The sequence below is a fragment of the Bombus huntii genome, chromosome 6, assembly GCF_024542735.1.
Source record: "Bombus huntii isolate Logan2020A chromosome 6, iyBomHunt1.1, whole genome shotgun sequence".
In the NCBI taxonomy this organism is placed as follows: Eukaryota; Metazoa; Arthropoda; class Insecta; order Hymenoptera; family Apidae; genus Bombus; species Bombus huntii.
The window spans coordinates 69,358-90,880 of NC_066243.1; the positions used below are offsets into that span (position 1 = coordinate 69,358).

At 34.4% G+C, this 21,523-nt stretch overlaps 1 long non-coding RNA gene and 1 pseudogene across 1 annotated transcript; both read right to left on the bottom strand.

Annotated features, from left to right (window-relative positions):
* Nucleotides 1–320: 320 nt before the first annotated feature.
* LOC126867188 (uncharacterized) lies at nt 321–4,538 on the bottom strand. The gene is made up of 2 exons (XR_007690168.1): nt 3,732–4,538; nt 321–3,594 (listed from the first exon to the last, which is right to left on the bottom strand). It is a non-coding gene; the product is annotated as an uncharacterized LOC126867188 (long non-coding RNA).
* Nucleotides 4,539–15,328: 10,790 nt separating this feature from the next.
* Nucleotides 15,329–17,195, bottom strand: LOC126867187 (translation machinery-associated protein 16 homolog; annotated as a pseudogene).
* Nucleotides 17,196–21,523: the final 4,328 nt, after the last annotated feature.

Genomic DNA, 21,523 nt, shown 5'->3' on the forward strand with positions numbered 1-21,523 from the left:
AATTTACTTTTAACATTCTTCTTTTACCTGCATTTGTGTTCGTATTTGCCATAAACATCCGCATTCTAGCCATCAAATTCGTAGACTAGTCACGTATTCACACTTGCGATGACTAGAAAGAGGTTCATAATGATGCACAAAATGTATTTATTGAATTACCTTCATTGTTAAAGCATGTTGTCAAGAAAGAAATCTATGATTCGTTAATTGATTGACTAAATAACTCCTTGACTAAATAATTCTATAAATTCTGGAGACATGGATTGTAACCCAACTAAAAATACACATTACGATATAAATCAAGATTAACAACGTGTTAGTAAGAACGTGTACATTTTAATAATTGAAAATTTTCAATGTTACATTTCCAGCAATACATAATTCATCAGAGTTATTTCATTTTTATTATTTCGAACAAATTGCAAAATTTATGAGGCATAACTTTACTACTCAATAAAGCCATTCGTTCACAAGATTTGACCCCAATCAACGAATCACTGCATCGCGAATACTCTCAGTAAATCTTAACCGCATGCGCATCAACATCTGCATAAACAAACGCAACTTTTCTCTCATCAGTATTTTGAATTTCACGCCCTATGTGGACGTTTTCCATCGCCTCGTCATTTTTCCGCATAACTGGACGAAGGAAAACAAAAGTCGAAAAGTCACAACTAGACAACGAACTTTCTAATTCGACAGCACCGGTTCGTCAAACATATGCGAGGATTAGCGTCGAGTATAATTGAGAATGCAAGGACGTCGGGAGATCATAAAGTTTAAGGCGGAGGGGGGGGGGGGGCGTCGGCTAAGGTTAATTCCTACAAAAATAAGGCATGTTTTTGTGAATTATTTGTGACGATACAGTTAAAATCTCTTTAGCCCCCCCTTAAGCGAGCGTAAAAATGGCCGATGTGGTAAATTCAATGCTATCCGAGTATTACTTGCCGAATAGGAATCGAAACGCGATTACGATGGCATCGTAGATAGTAATAAACGTCTGAATGATAATTTCGAAACAATTGAGGGATCAACGATACTTTAGAAATTCAAGTCATTTCAAATATGGTTCAATAAAGGATCAAGATTCAATATAGAACCTTAGAGACGGATAATTTATTAATTTCGAGCTTCGATAGATCATCAGTGAAATATTATTTAACAAGCACTCCACCCATTTACTTCGATACCAAAAGCCATCATCCTCAGATACTGTAGTTTTATTTGTAACTAATGGCAATGCAAATGAATTTCTAGAAGCGTCCACGTAATCGGTAGATTGAAAATTCTATTTGACATCTCACGAATTCTTAGCTTTCTGTTAACAAACCGAACGAAAGTTAGGAAAATCGATAGGTTGAAGATTTTTATGAATATAATTAAAGAAATAATATCTAAATAAATATTTGCTTCGCCATCTCAATTTTGTAACGAATACTTCACTTTGAATATTTTGGGCATTTTTTTTATATACTGATCAATATTGAATATCCGAATACATGAAAATGATAATAAGTATATTCTCATCCTTATTGTAATCATTCCATGACCTATATACTATATTTTCAGAATTATGAATTTGAAGAACTGTATTATCGGGATATCGTCAATTTGCAGAATTATTTAAGAGCTCGTCATACAATTCCTATAATCACCTCAATGACCTATTATATCACTCTAATCCCTCCCTGAAATTCTACCGGTTCGGTCGATTGAATTAATGTTAACTTAGCTAAAACACTTCGTTAGATTTATCGTATTTTCGCTTAATTTGCAACGAGCCATGGATTGAACGCTGCACTCGTAAGACGAATTCGGTTAGACGCGTGGTAATTGAGAACAGTGGAAAGAGTGAAAGTTAATTAACTTATGAACAAATGTGGAATGTAAATCGTGGCAATTACTAACTATCCTTTAAAAGGTAATAATAAATAAATTTTGACTACATAATTATATAAAACTAATCGCGATTGCAGTCAATCAGCTCATATTATCATTTACTATACAATTCATAATTTATCATGGCTACTAATTACGTATTGATGCAATTAGAAATTGTATATTAAATATTAATATGATTATCCGGGTCTCACTGCGTGGAGGTTGCTGCGAATGGAGACCCATCTAAAACTAAAAATTGAATTAGATCTTAAGATAATCGTGAAAATAAAAATTACATTAAATCATAAACTAATCGCATAATGGTATATGAGACTCTTTTTCTTATTTTTATCAGTAATTTTACACTTCTATTACCATCTTTAATTTCAAAACGACCTATCTATCACACACATACAGAGACACAGTGCTTCCTAACATTATTAGGTTTTCTATTAAGTATCTACCTAATTCTGAGTTGGGATTTTAATTTGAGAATGACCAACCTAGCCACAGATCTCATTCATAAAATTAATTCACAAATGCCTTACCTAACAGTAAAAATTAAATTTTAACTTCCTACCTGACTACAAATCCAATTTAACCAATCTCTCAAACATTCAAAGATTTTCATGGATCCTATCTACATAAATATCTCAACATAGTAAATCAAATTGGAGAGGAAATATTGCGTCTAAGTAGGGAGTGAATATATCTTCCACAACTGAATACGTTGATCCTTAATATGTTGAATATGTTGATTGTACTATGCGAGAATATCTTCTTTCCATTGATCCTGTAGAGGTTCCAGAAATAAACTTAAATTGAAATTAGTTTCACCAAAACTTTAGATTTTTTGTCGTCTCTACTTACATAAAAATTACACGATTTCTGTGCATGTTCTACTTACTAGAAGTCTAAAAATTTCTTTTTATAGACTTTTATCTACAACCAACTTGAACAATTTCTTTGTAAACTCTGAGCATCAGACATCTGAATGTTTATTTATAGAATACTACCTAGATACAAATTTGAAGATTTATTATTCTATCTGCCTCGCAAGCTGAAGGTTTGTCGATGGATCCTACCTGTCTAAAAATCTAAAAATTTGTTTGTGGACTCTACCTATCTAACGATCTACACATGATAAAGTGGAAAAAATGGAACATAATATGGGATACGTGTCTTCTTCTGGTGACCTGGCGATGGATTTTCAAACAAACTCAAACTCTCCAAAATTTAGTAAAAGATCTATGAGAGAAATAATTCCAGGAGGTGAGACGATAGTGTCAAACTTTACCGACTAAAACCCCACGGTGGACCGCCTAACGCTCAACAGGGATGTGCCCCGGCACTCCTGCGTATTCTCCCATCTGAGGGAGTCGTTCCTTGGTTAGTTCGGGTATTGGGAGGGACCACCCCTCTCAACGCTATTCCCTGGGCCGTCGTGCAAATCTCAGGAGATTCGTGTCGGCCCCTATGACCACCTAGAGTGACGCAGGGCCGCTCTTCGACACAGAACCCTGCAAGGATGGAATGTTTTCACCCTCTTCCGCTCTGTTCGCTCCTTTACGCTTTCACAACTGACGAAGGGCCTAATCTCTCTCCAATCGCTAGTTATAGAATACGACGTGGGGCCTCCCACACCGGACAAAATTCCAACATATGCTGGGCAGTATCCTCGTCCTCTCCGCAGTGGTGACATGTGCTTGTCACCTAAAATAACACAAAAGAATTTAAAAAAAAAACAAATTTAAGATGAAAAATAAAAAAAGAACTTTATTTTTTTTCTAACACTTGGTTTACAATTTGCTTCCGAGCTCTAAGCGTGACTTTTCAAGACTGACTCTTACAAGTCGACTTTCGATCGACTGTCCTCGAGTTTATTAGGCGTCCGCAACTATTGCCACGCACGCCTTCTTCTCGAACATTCGGCGGAAGCACTGTTGGGATATTGATGGTTCATTAGGCACTTCGTTTCGGCGATATATATTGTTGCCGAGTGCCGCCACATCTTTATCGCCGGTTTTGAACTGTGCCAGTCGTGACATGCTCGTCATCTCTCTTCCGATTTTCTGCAAGTATTTCCCGAATACTACATGTCCTGCGAGCACCTGTGTCATCTGGAAGGACAGTGGAAGCCCTCCGCGATCCCTCCAAGCCTCCCAATTTGGCAGGACCGATCTAACGGTCCGGTGGATACGGCCTGGTCTTCGGCGAGTAGGTCGGAGCGCTACCGCTCCCATACCTCTCGTCTAGCTTCTCCCCAAACGTCTCGGGCCACCTGCCCACGGGGGAAGAACCCCGCCTGAGCTCAGGCTCCCCAAACAAGAAACCTGCAACAAGCTTATTTACTGGATTAGTACCTTGAAAGAATTTAACGCTGAAAACAAAACATATTATATATAAAGAGGAAATCAAATTATCAAAGCACTATTTTAGCTTCACAGCAATTTAAATTTGAATTTTGAATTTGAATTTTGAAACCCAAATTTGGATTTAAATTTGTATCAAATATAGAAAATTTGTTACGAATACCAAGATGAAGGATGTAACTAAAGTCATATGCTTAACTTCTTTTTTTTTAAGGACCAACAATCTTAATGAGAAATAAAAATATAAATTTTATTATCAATAAAATGATAAATCCAAGTGCATCTACTAAGATTTTATAGAAAATGAACTATATCGTAAATGAATTTTGATATATGTATAGCAAATTCGAACATTTATAAAATTACTTGAATGTTAAAAAAATTGTATACAATAAAATCAAAAGAACTATTAAAGAGGAATCAATTCAAGTAACGAACAAAGTTTAAAAGGTTTAAAAAGTTTTAAAAACATTAATTTTTTTACTATATTTCAAATAAGTTAATATTATACAGAATGTTATCAATTAGATTATTTCACATGTTTGGATTCCCTAGAAAAGTTTCAAATTACATATATGTACATGTTACGAACGTTCGCGGAGAGACGCGATCACGAGGAAAACGCGTCAGCGAGAGGCGTAAATTCTCGCTACGATTCTAATAATCGACGCCGCGAATTAGTCGTTCCTCTGTTTCGATCAAGATAACAGAGGTGGTTCAAATGAGTTTAACACTGAATTAACAAGGTTAATATGAACTTATATATTTAACAATATTTAATATTATAATGAGCACGTCACAAATGATTTAACGATGAATACAATTAGTTTGTTACAATAATTCGATCCGACTCTATGATATTTATCGATGTGTTTGTTAGACTAAGCAATTTTAATTTTATTCGTCAGAACCTCTCGACGCATTCTGTTTGAATCCCCAAATGATACTGATTGCCCTTCGATCTTTTTCTTTGTCTTCTCTCGGAGAAGACCCCACTACGCTCGGGTCACGCCACCGTTCGCGCCTGTAATCACGTATGCCACTTTCTTCGTGTAGATGAAATACCACCGAAGGCGAATCGACGTTTCTAGAATTCGCTGCTTGATGACAACTATGAGCTTGTCGCTACATTGTAATATTTTGTCGGTCCTATAAGACGATCCGTCTGCGACACTATAGTACCACGAGCGACAGTTAGGAACACGGCCTATGGTAAGCCTCGTGACGTAACAGTACATATATTTGAAATATTTCATTAAAAGATTTTTATTTTTCTTGAAATACAATACACCAAAAACTATTTAATAAAATCATTCATTAATTTGTTTCACGCTACTAATAATAACAAATAAATATATCATTTAGCAGTACTTTCTGTAACAGACGCTCTGGTACTTTAAGGGAGCTGAAAAAGAAATCAGTCCGATTGCCAGAAAGGCCATTTACTCGACATAAACCCGGATAATAAACCGTGAGTGAGATATCTTTGTATTTCGCAACACTAATTTTATTTACCAAATTCAATTATAAAATAGAGAACTCACAAAGAAAATCGCGATGTGGAGTTTGGCATATTTGCAACGCTATTTTATCATAAAAAAAAAAGATAAAATGCCCGGAAGCAAACACAATAGTTTGATGAATTAGAATTATTTACGCAACACTAATAAATATTAATCTATTCATTCGTGTTTAAATATACGCAACACTAATGTCAAAGAGATCCAGTGAAATGGTTGGCGTTGGATGTGTCACAGATGAAATCCGACTAAACAGAGCGATAAGATAGCGAAAATCCAAGCGCCTTAGCATGAGTGACCATCGGGATAACATCCGATCACTCTATCCGTTCTCAGAAGTATATGATAAATACGATCGAAGCCTTTTCCCACTCCCACGAATAAAAGAATTTAAATACTCCCCCTAAAATCATCCAAGTCAGTCTTGAACAGTCGCGCCTAAAGTTCGGAAGTGTATTGTAAACCAGAAAAAAATAAAGTTTTTTTTTTTTCTTAAATTTCTTTTTATTTTACGTGACAAACGATCACATCTGTGATCAAAGTGCAGGAACACACTTCCACAACTTTAGTGGAAGAATTTGGGGCATTTCTTGAGCGCAACACTACTTCTAAACACGATCATTAATTAACGCAACGCTATCAAAGTAATAAGAACAATCGCGATGGGAAAATAACGAAACACTAGTTCGCAAAACTATAGGGTTAACTGAGGTATAAAAACTAATTTTCTATCTGGGAGTTCGTAACACTAAAGTAAATGCAATATGCGAAAGGATTTGAGGAACTCGCAACTCTAATTCATAACGCGAAATCTGAACTAGCAACTCTAACTCAAAACGCACAATTTGAAATTCGCAACTCTAATTCCAGCCGTAATTAATTATTCGCAATATTAATGGAAAGCCGCAATTTGCCCCGCATTATGGTGAAGCAATATGCGTCGGCTGAAAAAGAAACTACAAACTGTAAAGCGAGCATAGTGACAAAGTAGTAACAAGAATGACTTTCCATGCTCTGGATGATCCAGAAGATGGAGAACCATTAGTAGTTGGTCTCTTGAATGGCAGTTTGCTGGGCCTCTTCGACCCATAGCCTCTTCTTTCTTCGGGCGCGATGCCCGCTGAAACTTAAATTTAAGCTCGAGACTTTCTAACTAACTTATAAAGGTAAAATAAAAAGATATCACGAATGCTATTCCCAGAGCACATGGACGACCAACGATCATAGCGATCGCTGTCCGTTCACATGTGCGTGCTTGAGCAATAAACGTTCGTTTCGGAACCCACTCCGTACTTGCGACCACGACCGCGATATTCGAAAACCGATAGACGAAGCTCAAGACAAATGGTATGCTCCATTCGTGATGCCTGCTTCACCGTCAATTTTTCAAATCAAATATCCTGAAGCAGGTTGGACAGGCGAAAATGCGCCTACCCGACGAGAGACTGTACCAACCTACCCGACCCTACCTACTTATAGTTAACACTCATACCAGAAAATATTCTCACACATAACCTGGAAGCAAAGGCCTACACTAGAGAGACGATGGCTAGCGACCATTGCGTACAAATATTCCACATATTTCAACTTTAATTATCCAAATATATTTAAATTTCAATTGTAATGAAATACTCATAATCGTATATAATCACGTATATGTATATCATGTAAAGAAATAATTTGACTAGAATAGATCATCGTATTTTAATCAATGTAATTATCATTGTAGTTTAATATTGAGATTAGTAATATTACTATTTATAAACTATTTATTTATTAACCCCATTTATTAACACTGTTATTTTCAATGGTAGTTGGATTTATATTTCCGAATCCATAACTATTTCAAGATTATAATAAATAGCAAAAGCGACGCAATTCCACAGCCTAACCACATACACACATAGTGGAAAATACGTCGTGCACGATACGCTAACGCAACCTCAGTCGCTGAAAAAATTGTTAAGCTTATAGACTACTCATCATGACCATTGCCTTCCTTCCACCCAAAAAGCACCTGGGCACGTGAGATTCTGACAATGAACATGGATGGGGTTAAAAATGAAAATCATGTGCTAAAAATATGATTAATCTATTTATTATATTTTGTATTTAACGGGCTAATATTCTTTGATTTTGCAATCTAATTTCATTTCAAATTTTAACAATTCTATACTTTATTTTACTTTATTACTTTAATGAACAATTAAACTATTAAAATGAAGATAATTAATGAAGAATATACATATTTATTAAACATAAACTAAGATTCAATGCAAGTAATATTTATATCAATGAACAACAATGAACTCTAAATGAACTCTATTACTCGAAATATCCTCAGGCGATATCTTTATCAAAACACATCTTTGAAAACACAAAGAAACGTTCAAAATTTGTTTTGATTCTGAAACCAGTCTGTCGCGAAGTGTTTTCTTGCACGTGAAATTTGATAATATTTATCAGAACGGACAGACAAAATTAGACTTCCACATATACTTTCATATTCCATATTCCGAATTTTACTGAAATTATGCTATTAAGTATACCGTGTATACTGAAATGATAAAACTGCTCCGTACCATCGTAATCATAATTGAATTTCCATATTAACGAAGTCTGAAAGTATCAGACTTCTTCACTACAAAATACTTAAACGAAGTCATTTCGTCGATTATTTCAATACTCATATATATGCTCACATGGATACTTGGTCTTTATAAATATATATAGTAATATTGAATATAATTTGATTTTATAAATAATTATAATTAATATATTGTGTAATTTTCAATTATATGCATATATATACTATTTATATCTAATAATATAATATATAATTATATTATCATCAACATTATATTACTTACACAAAATACTTTATATTGTAATATGTAAATATCATAATATTTATATGTCGGAGTCAGGTTGGCATTTTGGGGCGTTCGATGAACCTTTACTTACTTTACCGTCGCTAATATTTATCGGTACAAATGTGGACACTACAAGAGGCTATGAGTAATGGCAATAGGATGGTCGAGGTGATGGTAGCAACGAATTCAGGTTCGATAACGAATCCACGGTCTACGGGATGACGAGTACCAACATAATACACGATTCGGATAACTCAATCAGCAATTCGTCCAACGACTAACTAACAAACTCATCCCAATGAAACTGCTCTTATATATTCCTGTCCCCACTTCTCGGGTCAATCCTTGTTCTTAAGGAGAGTCATATAATCATTCCATACCTCTGTCAGGTACACGTCCCTCCCGTGACCGTGGCTACGTCTAATGACCCGCTATGTCACCTTGAACCCGAACCCATTGACATAAAGCCAGGTTGGAACATTAAAAATTATTTCTTATTTTTTATTGCTTAAACGCAGCTATCATAAAAGTCTTGACTATGGTATTGGGGGTTTCCCAGCATTCAAGACGGGAAATCCCGCTGTCCGACATATATATATTATATATATTATCATTAACATTTAAAAACACGGTGTGCAAGAAAACCTATCCTAAACTAATAAATAAAATATAGACAAAAATGTTACTACTCACGGGTATAATAAATAGCCGCAGTCACTATGCTCGTCAAAAATTCTTCGTATACAACCAATCACCCGTGTCGATTCGGACCTTTCATCCTTCGACATGATTGAGTGACCGGGGAAACAAAAACGCATGCGACTCACGATTAGATGTAAAGAATGTTGTCCTCGATATTGTTCTGATCCAAGGGATTCGTCATCAAGTCGTCATCAAATTGGAATCGTCAAAATCGATGGAAGAAAACTGTAACAAAGCATAGAATATTTTAATTTACTCGTAATGACGGTGTTAATTACTTTAAAAGATTGAAATAATAAAAGACTAATTTCTATTGTATAAAAATTTTTAATAATAATATTCAATTTAAGAATGAAAAATTTACAAGTTGTCAAATTTTTAATCAAATTTAATTTTTTAAATCATTTAATTATTATTTAATTTAATTATTAAATGAAATATAAGGAATCGACTTAAATAAAATAAAAAATACATAGTTACTTACATTTTTGACTTTTGAAACACTACTAGGTCCTTTCCAGAGAACAGGAAGAAGGGAAAGAAGTGGCATACCTTTAACAGAATATGAATCATTATAATTTGTTTTGAGAAATGTGATGGTTGATCAAAAAATTTAACATAATAAAATATGAAACTCTATGAGGACTTAAAACGAAATTAAAAAGAAAAAGAAATTAAAATTATAATAAACTCTAATTAGAATTGGAATTGAAATTCTAATATGAAAATTTAAAACCAGACATTAGTTTTTAATTAATAACAATTACAGCGAAATACAAGGAATACAGTTAATAAAATACAAAGTGTGAAGATTCTTACATGCTTAAATTTAAAACACCGCTACATCCTTCCCAAAGAAGAAGAAAAAAATGGAAGTTATGAAAAACCTGTAACAAAACATATTAAATATTATAAACTGTTCTTGGAAATGTACTTGTAATTGTCAGAAAACTTAAAACAATGAAAAATAAAACTCTATTCAAACTTGAAATTTTAATAATAAAAAGAATTGAAATTCTAATAAAATTTAATTACTACATAAAAAGTGGAACTTTAACATAATAATGACTTAGAAATTGAAACTCTATCGATTTCTGAACGATATCAAACATTTTTATTACGTATTTCAACAGCAAAATTTTAAGATTTTAGTTCGATAAATAAATTAAAATACAATGTACGACAATACTTACATTCTTGAGTTCCAGGAAAGGCTTTATCCTCTTGCGAGACCTGCGACTCTACTACCAAAACGAATATTTAACAAAAAAAAAAGAATACTAGACTAACGCGTCCGTTATGTCAACTGACAATCGGCGAACACACTGACTCTAATTTCGCGTCTGATTATTGTAATCACATTTAATGAGAATTATTATGCTCTAAATCGATATTAAATGTGATTTAATGCAGCAAACACTGATTCTACCGACCGCATTACGCGGACACAAAAATATTCTGAAAGAAAAACTTTATTAGAGGTAGGGGATAAGAAAAGGGAATTTTTTCCTTTTTTTCCTTTTTTTTTTGTTTACGAAAATTCTGCTTTCTTAGAACTACGAATTATTACTTATTTACCATAGGTAGAATCATATATCATATCAAGAGCACGAAAATATACATATAAATATTATACCAAGAATGTGAAAGAAAATATATCGTTAGTATATGAATATTTCATAATACGATTGATTTGTAGAAGTTATCCGCCAAATTGAATGTCCACCATTATAACTTCAAATATTTTATGCATTACGTGACTTCGTTCTAATGCAACATGGCACACTTTTTCTGACCGGTAAACAAAGCTGCGCAATACGAAAAAAACGCGATGCGCAGAAACTGTTCAGACTTGTCTGTGGTAACGTACTTTCTCGAATGTAATAAAAATTGTTGAGAAAGACGAAATTAATAGACAATATTGTATTACAGACAATTTACGAATAATGAAAAATAAAGTTATTTGAATTTCTTACTCAAATGAAACAGAATCGAGAGAATCTATGTTAAATTTATGTTAAACGATCTATTTAATTTCTTCGGAAATATAATTTAATACATTCGGAAGAAAAAATAATTTCTTTTATCTTGAATTTTTCATCTTGGTGTTCTTAATAAACCGTGAATTCAGAATTTGTTATATTAGATATTAATTACGTTAATATCGCGAAATATTTATAAGAAATGGAGTTAATCTAATAGTGCATAAATATTACCACATTTCGATGAAAAGTTATTAAATATATAGTTAATCACCATGGCGTCCTTTTGACTTTCACCCCGTCGTTTCGAATTTCACAGCATCCCTCTAATACATCAAAGCTTCCTTCAGAATCAAATAATAGTAATCTGCACAAAAGAAGAGCGAAATATTAAAACAAATGTATAAAAAGAATAAATTATTTGAAAATGAAACAATGATCATGGTCAAATTGTGTTTCGAAAACTCATTGTACGAGCTACCGGCAACCAAAAAGACAGTCGGAGAAACAAAGGTAATTAAATAATAGATTACAACGAAGTATTGAAAAAAAACATACAGTTAAATGAAAGTAACAACAGTGTGAGTTTGAACGGTAGAAAAATGTCTACCAAAGTGCCAAAGCCACCTGTCGCGAAATAACACGGATGGATAAACATCTAATTCTTCTGATTGTCCACGCTAAACTGACAGCTTGCACCGCGATTTACCCAACGAGTTTGGGTTAGGAAGGAGTAGGGGGGTAGAGTTGTCAGCTATCCGTGTATACACGGGTAGGATTCGTCAAATTCCTGGAACACTTACACTCAAGGATATGTTTTCAGTAATAGACATATCATGTTCCAAAACAAAAAACAATACAGTAAAATGAACGTAAAAGGTATAGAGAGTAAACACAAATGATTTAATATCATTTTGACGAATAAAAATGAATCTGAAACGAAGATATTTGCGCTTATACGTTGTCACTTGATTAAACAAAATTGATTAATAGATAGAAAGTTGGAAAGATATAATTTTTTCAAACATAACGTGTAATAGAATAAGATATTACTGGCAATGCCCTTAGGCGATCCTATTATCAAAGCACGCCTCTGAATACGTAAAAGTAAATCTGATTATAAAATATTAAATTATAAAAACGTTACATAGCAAACCCTGACTCTAAGACTGCATTGCATACGGTCACAAAAAATTTCCGAAAGTAAAACTGTATTAACAGAGAAGCATGGGGAAAGTGAGTGTTTTTCCAGAAAATACTGCTGTTTATAATTAAATTATTCGTCAGTAAACAGGTATTATATTACGATAATAGAATATATTTGAAATATTATTTGTGCTTTGTAACACATTTCCTGATATTGACAAGTATTTATAAAGATTTTAAATGTAATACAATCTATCTGAAAGAATTCTACTGCGGATGCTCGTTTCTTACTTATAGACGACATTTTTTTTGTAAATATTCGAAAACGCTTGTGACAAACCAAAATTCTATATGTAAACATATCCGAGGATAGAGCGATAACAGTGTGAAAGAGCCGTGATTGTTTATGAATCGAAACGTGTTTGCACGTGTCTGATATTGTAGAGCTCTCGTGAAAACAAAAAGTTGTTGACAAAGATTTAGTGACGCTGCGATGTTCTCGTCGAGAATTTACAATTCATATAATATACGAGATATTTCAATTTTTATTTTAATTTCAAGTGAGAATGTTTTAATTATTTTATCGAATTGTTCAAAACTCTATTTTGTAGTACAGCTCGAGGAAAAATATTATTTAAAATAAAAAAATGTTGAAGATATTTGAACTCTCTCTAAAAGTAATGATTTTTTATTTAATTACGTCTAAATCCACCTTGGTATTTTTAAGAAAAACCATAGAATTACGTATAATTTCATCATATTAAGTTAAATATTGCATGTCTATGTGTATATTTATACGATTGATATATATATATATATATATATAGTATATATGATTGTCATATCATAAATGTGTATATCATGAATCAAACGTTACTAAACATTACTGTATGAAAAAGCATGGACTAGAATGCTAATTATTCCATTATTCATTTCTGCAATTAATCAATGAAATGTACAAAACAAAATCAAAGATTATAATAAACTTATATCGAACTTATGTTTCAAAAGTTTATGATACAAGCTACCGGAAATAAAAACGATCAAATGGTCTATCAATAAATGAAAACAGAAAAAGTCTCGCTCTTCGACAGTAGAATGGTGCTATCCCGCTAAAAGTGGGCTTTTTTTTTATATATTTACGTGGAGGAAATCCGCACGAACGCCAGGCTGCTTTTGGGGAAAGCAGCGTGGTAGTGTCGGACTCCAACCGACTAAAACCTCCACGATGACCGTCCCGGCTGCGGTCGAGAGTGTAACAACTCACCGGTGTGAGTGTAGCAACGACCCCCCCCCCCCTGCCCGCGCGCCAAATACCGACGCTGATGGAGCGGTGTGTGGCCATTGTCACACCGCGCCTCGTCGCCAGAGCCCTCGTGCCAGGCAGCCCGTTTCCCCTACCGGTCTGCTTAGCGGCCCCGAGGCTAAAAGTGAGCCTAGCCGATTCGTGATTGGCTGAGGCGGCGAGGCTTCGTTTCTATGCAATGCGCGCGAGAAATTGAAGTACCAAATGTCGTAAAAATTTTCTTACATTTTACGAACTGATGAACTGAACATTTTCAAACCAAATTACTATAAGAATTTGAACACTAAAGTGCACACATATATATGCGTACATTAACAAACATGATTTCTTTAAGAAAATCTAGTATTTTAACAAATATTTTCAGAATGAACATATTGTTCATTATGATTTTAAAATGAGAATTTTAAGTATTATGTAAAGACAGATAATTACAGAATTACAAACTGCTGTTAGAAGCGAAATATAAAAAATTGTATGCTTATTCGTACTATGTAGCAGAGCATATACGTAATCTTTCTACTTACTATTCTATTAATAGTGATATAAAATAAAAATTAAATATAGTCCATCAAATGTATTATATCCACCATGAAATAAGATTATGATCACATAGATAATTTACAAAATTTTCTGACAAAGAGAGGTTATTGTATGATGCACTAAATCCATATACTAAGAGTAATCTTTGGAAGGCGAAGGTAATCTAACCTAAGAACTATGCACTAAATTTGAAACGTATGCGATGTATTGAACGTTTTAAAAGTTTCTTCCAAGCTTCAGATATTTAATCTAAATTAGAGATATATTAGCAAAACATAAAATGAAATATATGTATTTGCGTTATAATTTTTAAACATATTCGTATTTTTAAACATCATTAATTTCTAAATAACTAAGAATATACTGCTTATTATTAAATAGTTACGAATTGTTTTTATTAGCGAGAAGGTATTAAGTGATGGTTGACAAGTTGTATCGATATGCCACGAAGTATACCAGTAATAATTTAACAAAGCAAATTCTTCACCGCGATCTTCGAGAGAAATTCCTTGTAATTGCAATTGTTGCAACGAACGCAGCCGCATTAATAACATGCGACATAAGTACACTCTTTTATATACTAAGCTATTTGATTAATTCTAAGTATGTAAGAAATTTAAAAGCTTTTAAAATCGTATATTTATCATTGTAATATTGAATTTCTTACCATTTTGAAATGTATAATTTTGAAAATAATTACTATATCTTCGTTCTTAAATAATGGAACAACTAGCGAAAAAAATGAAGGCTAAGAAACGTTGCAGAATATTCATGACGTGCACGTGATTCATCTACATGTTTCAGTTTTGTTGAATATTTCACAATCAAACATTTTCTTTTCTCTTCTATCGTACTCTTGTATCTTGTGACGTGACTCTTTTTCGTGGAAGATAAGAGCACGACGAAATGCGGTCTCTAGCATTTCGCAAACAAAAAAGGACGAAACTGTTCGCTTTTCTTCTGTTTTCTTCTTTTTAAATAGAGGTGAAAGTAAAAAAGACGTATATCTACAGAATTTGCTCTATTTCCATTACACATTCTGTTGATTGATTATTTTCATCTGAATCAATTGACTTACTTAATAAATTCTTCCTGTTTACAGGCATAGCTAATAGAAATTTGGATAGTCTAACATGGCTTATTTTCATTCTTTTTCTTAGCTCTAATACTTTGTTTAAATCTTTCTCACCAAACCTTATAAATTTAAAATTATTCACACATTGTAATTCATTATTCCAATTCATTAACATTTCACACTGAGTTGCATTTAAAATATCAGGAATTTCTGAAAAATAAAGGAGGGTTTGTATATCAGCATATATTGAAAATAAATTTGGCAGTAATTCTTTACCTATTCCACATGTATGATATTCTCCTAGTTCTTTCTACTTGGTTATTCTAATTATATGTTCCCTGCTGGCATGCTGTCTATTCCTGTTGCTATCTATAGATCTTTTAATAGTAATTTGTTCCATTTCTTCATCATTTCTTGCTACGTACCTTTCGATCAAACATAGAACTATAACTAATCACATCTTTAATGTACAATCTCTGTATCATTATATACATACATCTTTATTTTACCTCAGTTTCTAACAAACTTGCAGTTAACTCTGGAGTGTAGGGACACACACCTGGAATCATATTGTTTCTGACCCACGATATTTTCTCTCCTATTGAATTCTGTTTTATCAATTTTTTTATCAAATTTTGTTTTGGGACATTTTTGCTTTCTGTCTATTTGATATTCTGAAACAAAATACGTTGTCCATTTCCTTCTTTAGTACACAAAAGTATTATATAATCATATAAAATAAATGAAATGTACATAACAAAATCACATAATTTAATAGTAATCCTATTTACTTTTTGACTTTTTTCTCAATAGCGATAGACTTTCTGCTATTTGGATGCATCACTTTCTTTGGCTTCAGGAACTCTTTTCTCATTGCAATGGCCTATAAAAGACAACAACACACTCAAATAGTCTTTCTAAGATAATCTATTTTGTATACGTATAAATTGGTAAAAATAATACCATGGCTATGAATTATTGGGTTGGCAACTAAGTGATTGCGAATTTTGTTATTAGGTGGTAATGACAATTTCGATTATCCTAACCTTCAAAACTCCAATTCAGGCTATGCCTTTACTCAATGTATAATCGTGCGCAGACGAATCGTCGACAGCAACGACGGCGACGTCTATCGAGAGTAAAAGTAATATCGAAGTATACCTTACCATAACATTTCCTAGTCAACAAACTTCAAAATTTGTCTCTTCTGTTTTAAGATATTTTTAGCTATTTTTTTAAATCTTATAATGGTAACCTATTTTAAAATGTGTCACTGGGTTATGTACGCCAAATTCACTAAAAAGCCCACCTCTATCCACTCTTCTTATGATACAAATATCAACCCCGGAATCGCCTTTCAGCATTACTTCAGGGTTAGCCCTAGGTGTGTACCCCTCATTTAATCTACCTTTTTTTCACGCAGGTCTTCTTCTCCTCTCAACGTTCCTTTCCTGTACTTGTCTCGCTTGTATGATTTTCCTGCATAATTCCTGGAACCTCGTCCAATTCTCCTCCTTCCTAGTCACCACCTCGATTAAATTCTCGGTTGACAGTGGTGTGTCAACGTAATTCTCCAATTCTGTTCTCTCGTATATCCATCTAGGGCAGTGGAATAACGCATGCTCCGCATCATCTTCTTTGGTATCACAGTTTGAACTTAGTTAAACTAGTTAAATTAAAAATTATTTATTGTTAGTACCGATAGACTTTTATTTATTTCGATCACTGTAAAATGCTATAAGACATTAAAATGTTAATAGTCTTTGAAAACATAGTTTCAGAAAAAAGTAGTTAGTATATTACTCATTAATGAATACGATAAAGTATTTATATGTTAGGATTTTCAAGGTTACATGTATATGTCGACATGGTATTATTTATGGAATAGCGTAATTCATGATGATAGAATTTACAATTACTAACTAACTGTTGCTTTCTTGGTAGAAGTGTTAGACGATGTAATAAGAAATATCTATAAAATATTAGAATACAAAGCATCAAATTATTATTTAAAGACTTTTTGAAATTAGGAAATATACACGCACATTGGAAAATAGAATGTAAAGGAAACTATACACTACACAACTAATATACGTATTTAAGTAATTACGAATTTTCAACTTATATTCAAATATTTATGTCAATCAATTATTTGCACGATTTCTAAAATAAATGTTTAGTTATTAATTGGAATGAATCTTCTAACTGGAAAATTTAAAAGCTTCACGCAATAAAAACTTTGTAGCGGCACATGAGATAGAGGGCAATTCAAATCATGTTGTTGTTTTGCCTCGGAGTATCAACATCGTTAAGACATACATAATGTAGTAATAAATAAACTCCGGACAAAACAATGCCACCGCTACGTGTAACCGTCAAACGAAGATAATTTGAATTTTCCGTACTCCCTCGACTAGTATAAATAGACGACCATGTTCTCCAGAAGTCAGTCAGTCGTGCAAATCAATATCAGTTTATCAGACTCAGTCTAGAGCTTATTAGCGATCTATACACAGTCTTTAGCGAATCAGTTTGTACCGAGTATCTTAGCGAATATTGTCTGTATCTGTTATTTTAAAATATATTTGACGGTTTTCAATACGAAGATATCTCGTCATTTAAATAAGAACTCAACCAACCATCCTTCACAAGTGGTGACACTGACGTGCGAAAAGTAATTTCAAAGTGAATGTGTTACAATCATTATGACGAGTAGAAGCGGAGCCGACCGTGTATCGATCGAGCAAGATCGAGTAGAAGCGGAGCCGACCGTGTATCGATCGTGCAAGATCGAGTAGATGCGTTGAACACACCGCTCCGCGTAGCACCGTTCTGGCCTCACGACGTCGCGCTATGGTTCTTGATGCTAGAGTCACAATTCGAAGCTGCCCGGATTACTAGCGACAAGACGAAATTCCACGCTGCCGTTGTTACGTTCTATTTAATTGACGACGAGAAGGTAGCGTTAACGTTTAATGCAACTGGCAATAAGTTCCACTTTCGGCTAACCTGCTATGTGCGGGAATACTGGCACGGGAAAGGATTAAAGTTGTTCGAAAGTGAATTTACAATATGTAATGATTTATTCAAATCTTACTCGATTTCGATATTGACAATTGACTGACAGACTGACAGATATAAAATTCTTCGGTTGACAAAATGATAACTAACTCTTCGATAGACAATGATAATTATTCGGTTGACGAGCGGTAATTAATATATTCGATAGACGAACGGTAATAGTTATTATTACTGACTCCTCTGAGTCGCTACACTTATTTATATCTGTCGGAGATGAAAAAACGTCGGGATCTTTCTTTTAAAAACATTTGGGAAGATCCCCAAGGTTTGTTCAACTGCCGACTTTGTTTACAATTTAAATTGTCTTAATATCGTTATAAAAACATAATTAGGTAAATATAAAGACGTAGTTAGGTAAGTTCTCGCAAGATATAGCTTTTAGCGGCTTTAACTGCCTTTCACTTCAAATACTCTAAACACGGTTTCAAATAAACGTTTTAAATTACCTTGATTTGCAAGAAATTATCAATTTTATTTTCGCGCTACGGATCGTGCGGGTCGCGGTACGTAACAGCCGTCACAAATATTACAACGCAGCATGTGCAGCTAGTCCGGGACATATTGTTCGACCCGCCGGAGACAGGGCAGTATAAAAAGTAGCTGATAAGGAGACTGGCAGACTCGGACTCTATGAGAGTGTGGAAACGGAACCTACCACTACGACGAACACGAAACGGCGTTTCACGGTAGCGGACGTTAACACGCCTATCATCGGCGTGAACTTCTTGAGCCATTATGGGTTACTGGTCGACCCTCGAAATCGACGCCACAGCGACAAGACCAGCAACCTATCGACAACACGATACACGGACATGACTGTGGCTCTATCGAGTCGACGTATCACCGACATCTCGTCGAATTTTCGGACGCGACTCGTCCACTCGTTCGGTAGAGACAAAATATGACATAGCGTGCTACATCATATCAAAAACCATGCCCGGCCCTTCCGTCTTCAGCGAACCTCGACGCCTCGCCTCCGATCGACGCAAGTAGGTGAAGGCGGAATTTGAGACAATGACTGAGCAAGGAGTGATGCGGCCATTGAAAAAATTCATGGGTATCGCCTCTGCACATCATGCTGAAGAAGAACGGAGGCCTACGACCCTGTGGCGACCGTGCGTTGAACGCTCGCACCGTGCCGACAGGTATCCACCGCCGAATATCGAAGATTTCGCGCAATATCTGCACGGGTTTGACAACAAGCGGCTGACGCTTTACCCCGCATCGAAACGACAAATCCGCAGATACCGAACTCTCGCAACCGCACACGAAAAACGACGAGCGAAGTCTTACAACCATATGTACAACAAAGAAAAAACGTTATCACTGGAAGGGAGGTGATGTAGCGGCACATGAGCTTAAAATCTGATATTTATTATGCAATAATCTAATACTTCTATACAATTCTTTATTTGCAGCCAGTTTGTATTTTTTTTAATTTCGTTATTTAATAAAGCAATATTATGTGATATTTTGTGTAGGCAGAGACTTTTGATGGTCATTATGCGTATACGATGCTTGTATTTGGAGTTAACGCCTTCTTTATTCTAAGTTGTATTGTCTGAATCTTACCTACATATGCCTGTTATCTCGTTACTTATTGTTAACGTCAAATAATATTAATTATTATCATCTTAAATATTGTAGTACCGTAAATATAAAAATTAGTTTATTAATAATAAATGGATTAAACAGATAACAATGGTTATTTAACATGAACTAATCGTAACAAAGTATTATAGTTAATTAACAACTCTCGTCAACACGGATTCAACTCTCTCTCAACAACGCTAACAATACTATCTCGACAACGCAATCCGCACTCTCTGGCTTCTCAATTCATACTGCCGTTAATTCATGTATGTCCCTTAGGAACCCTTTGTCTTTTGTCTTAGCCTCATATCTTTTCTTTACGCCCCATCATGCACATGCTCAGCAACCGCTTGTTTATAATTCGCACGACCCCCCCCCCCCCCCCGGGGCCCCTCGTCCACGATACTACAATATGTATTATACTATATTTTAATACATATTAGATAATACAGTATTTTCTCTACAACTGATCGCCACTATGTTTCCCATAATTGATCGGTTGTTATCCCCAAGGGGCTAAGTAGCGTAATCTGATCCGAATTCAAACGTCCATGAAAAAATACTAATTATCTATGAGACAATAATGAAACCTTTTTATTTCTGAATTTTTAAAAATTAAAATTTTATTACCGTATTTATGAGATTTTTCTGGCTAAAATGAGTCCAAACACGATGTAGTTTAAATCATATTTACACGTATTTATAACAGACGAAAGAAAATAAGTTAATATCACTAAATAAGCTAATATGCTTCAAATTATATTGCGTTTGGTCCTTGCTCTAATCAGAAAAAAAAACCAGGATTACATTGGTAAAAGTTTTATTCAATAAGGATAGAAAATAAACAAGTTCCGTTGTTGCATTAACATCGTCCAACCGATGTGCTTCTTTTCATCCAGTCGACTCTCGGAACCCTTTCTCTTTCACTCGTGCTCCCTTTCTCTAAATTCGGCAAAATGTTGTATCCATTATACAATCGAGTCCTGTACACGATATGTAATCCATCACCATGGAACCGTTTTCACTGCAGGCTAAACTGGTCCAGTCGCTTAAAAAAAATTGATTCTGTACACCACTGAAGCCAAGTTCAAGTACCTCGAAGACCCATTTAGCCCTAGCTAGCACGAGATTACCTCGTGAGCAATTTTTTCAAGACCTCACGAGGGCCTACCAGTAGACTTTCTCTTTTCTCATCTCTAGTAATTTATCACACGGAGCACCGTGGGCTCGAGTGTCTCTGAGTTATCTATACCTCGGCATCCTGCAAGTATAACTATAGCATTCGTGACTTTCAGAAGCGTGGTCGTGGCAGGTCTAAGGTCCAATATGAATACAACCGAATCTCGGTAACTCGAATCTCCAGGGAAGAGCTGAATTCTTCGAGTTACAGAGGCTTCGACTTATCAAAATCTCCGGGTAAAAGACGTTTAACAAAGGAAAATTCAACATATA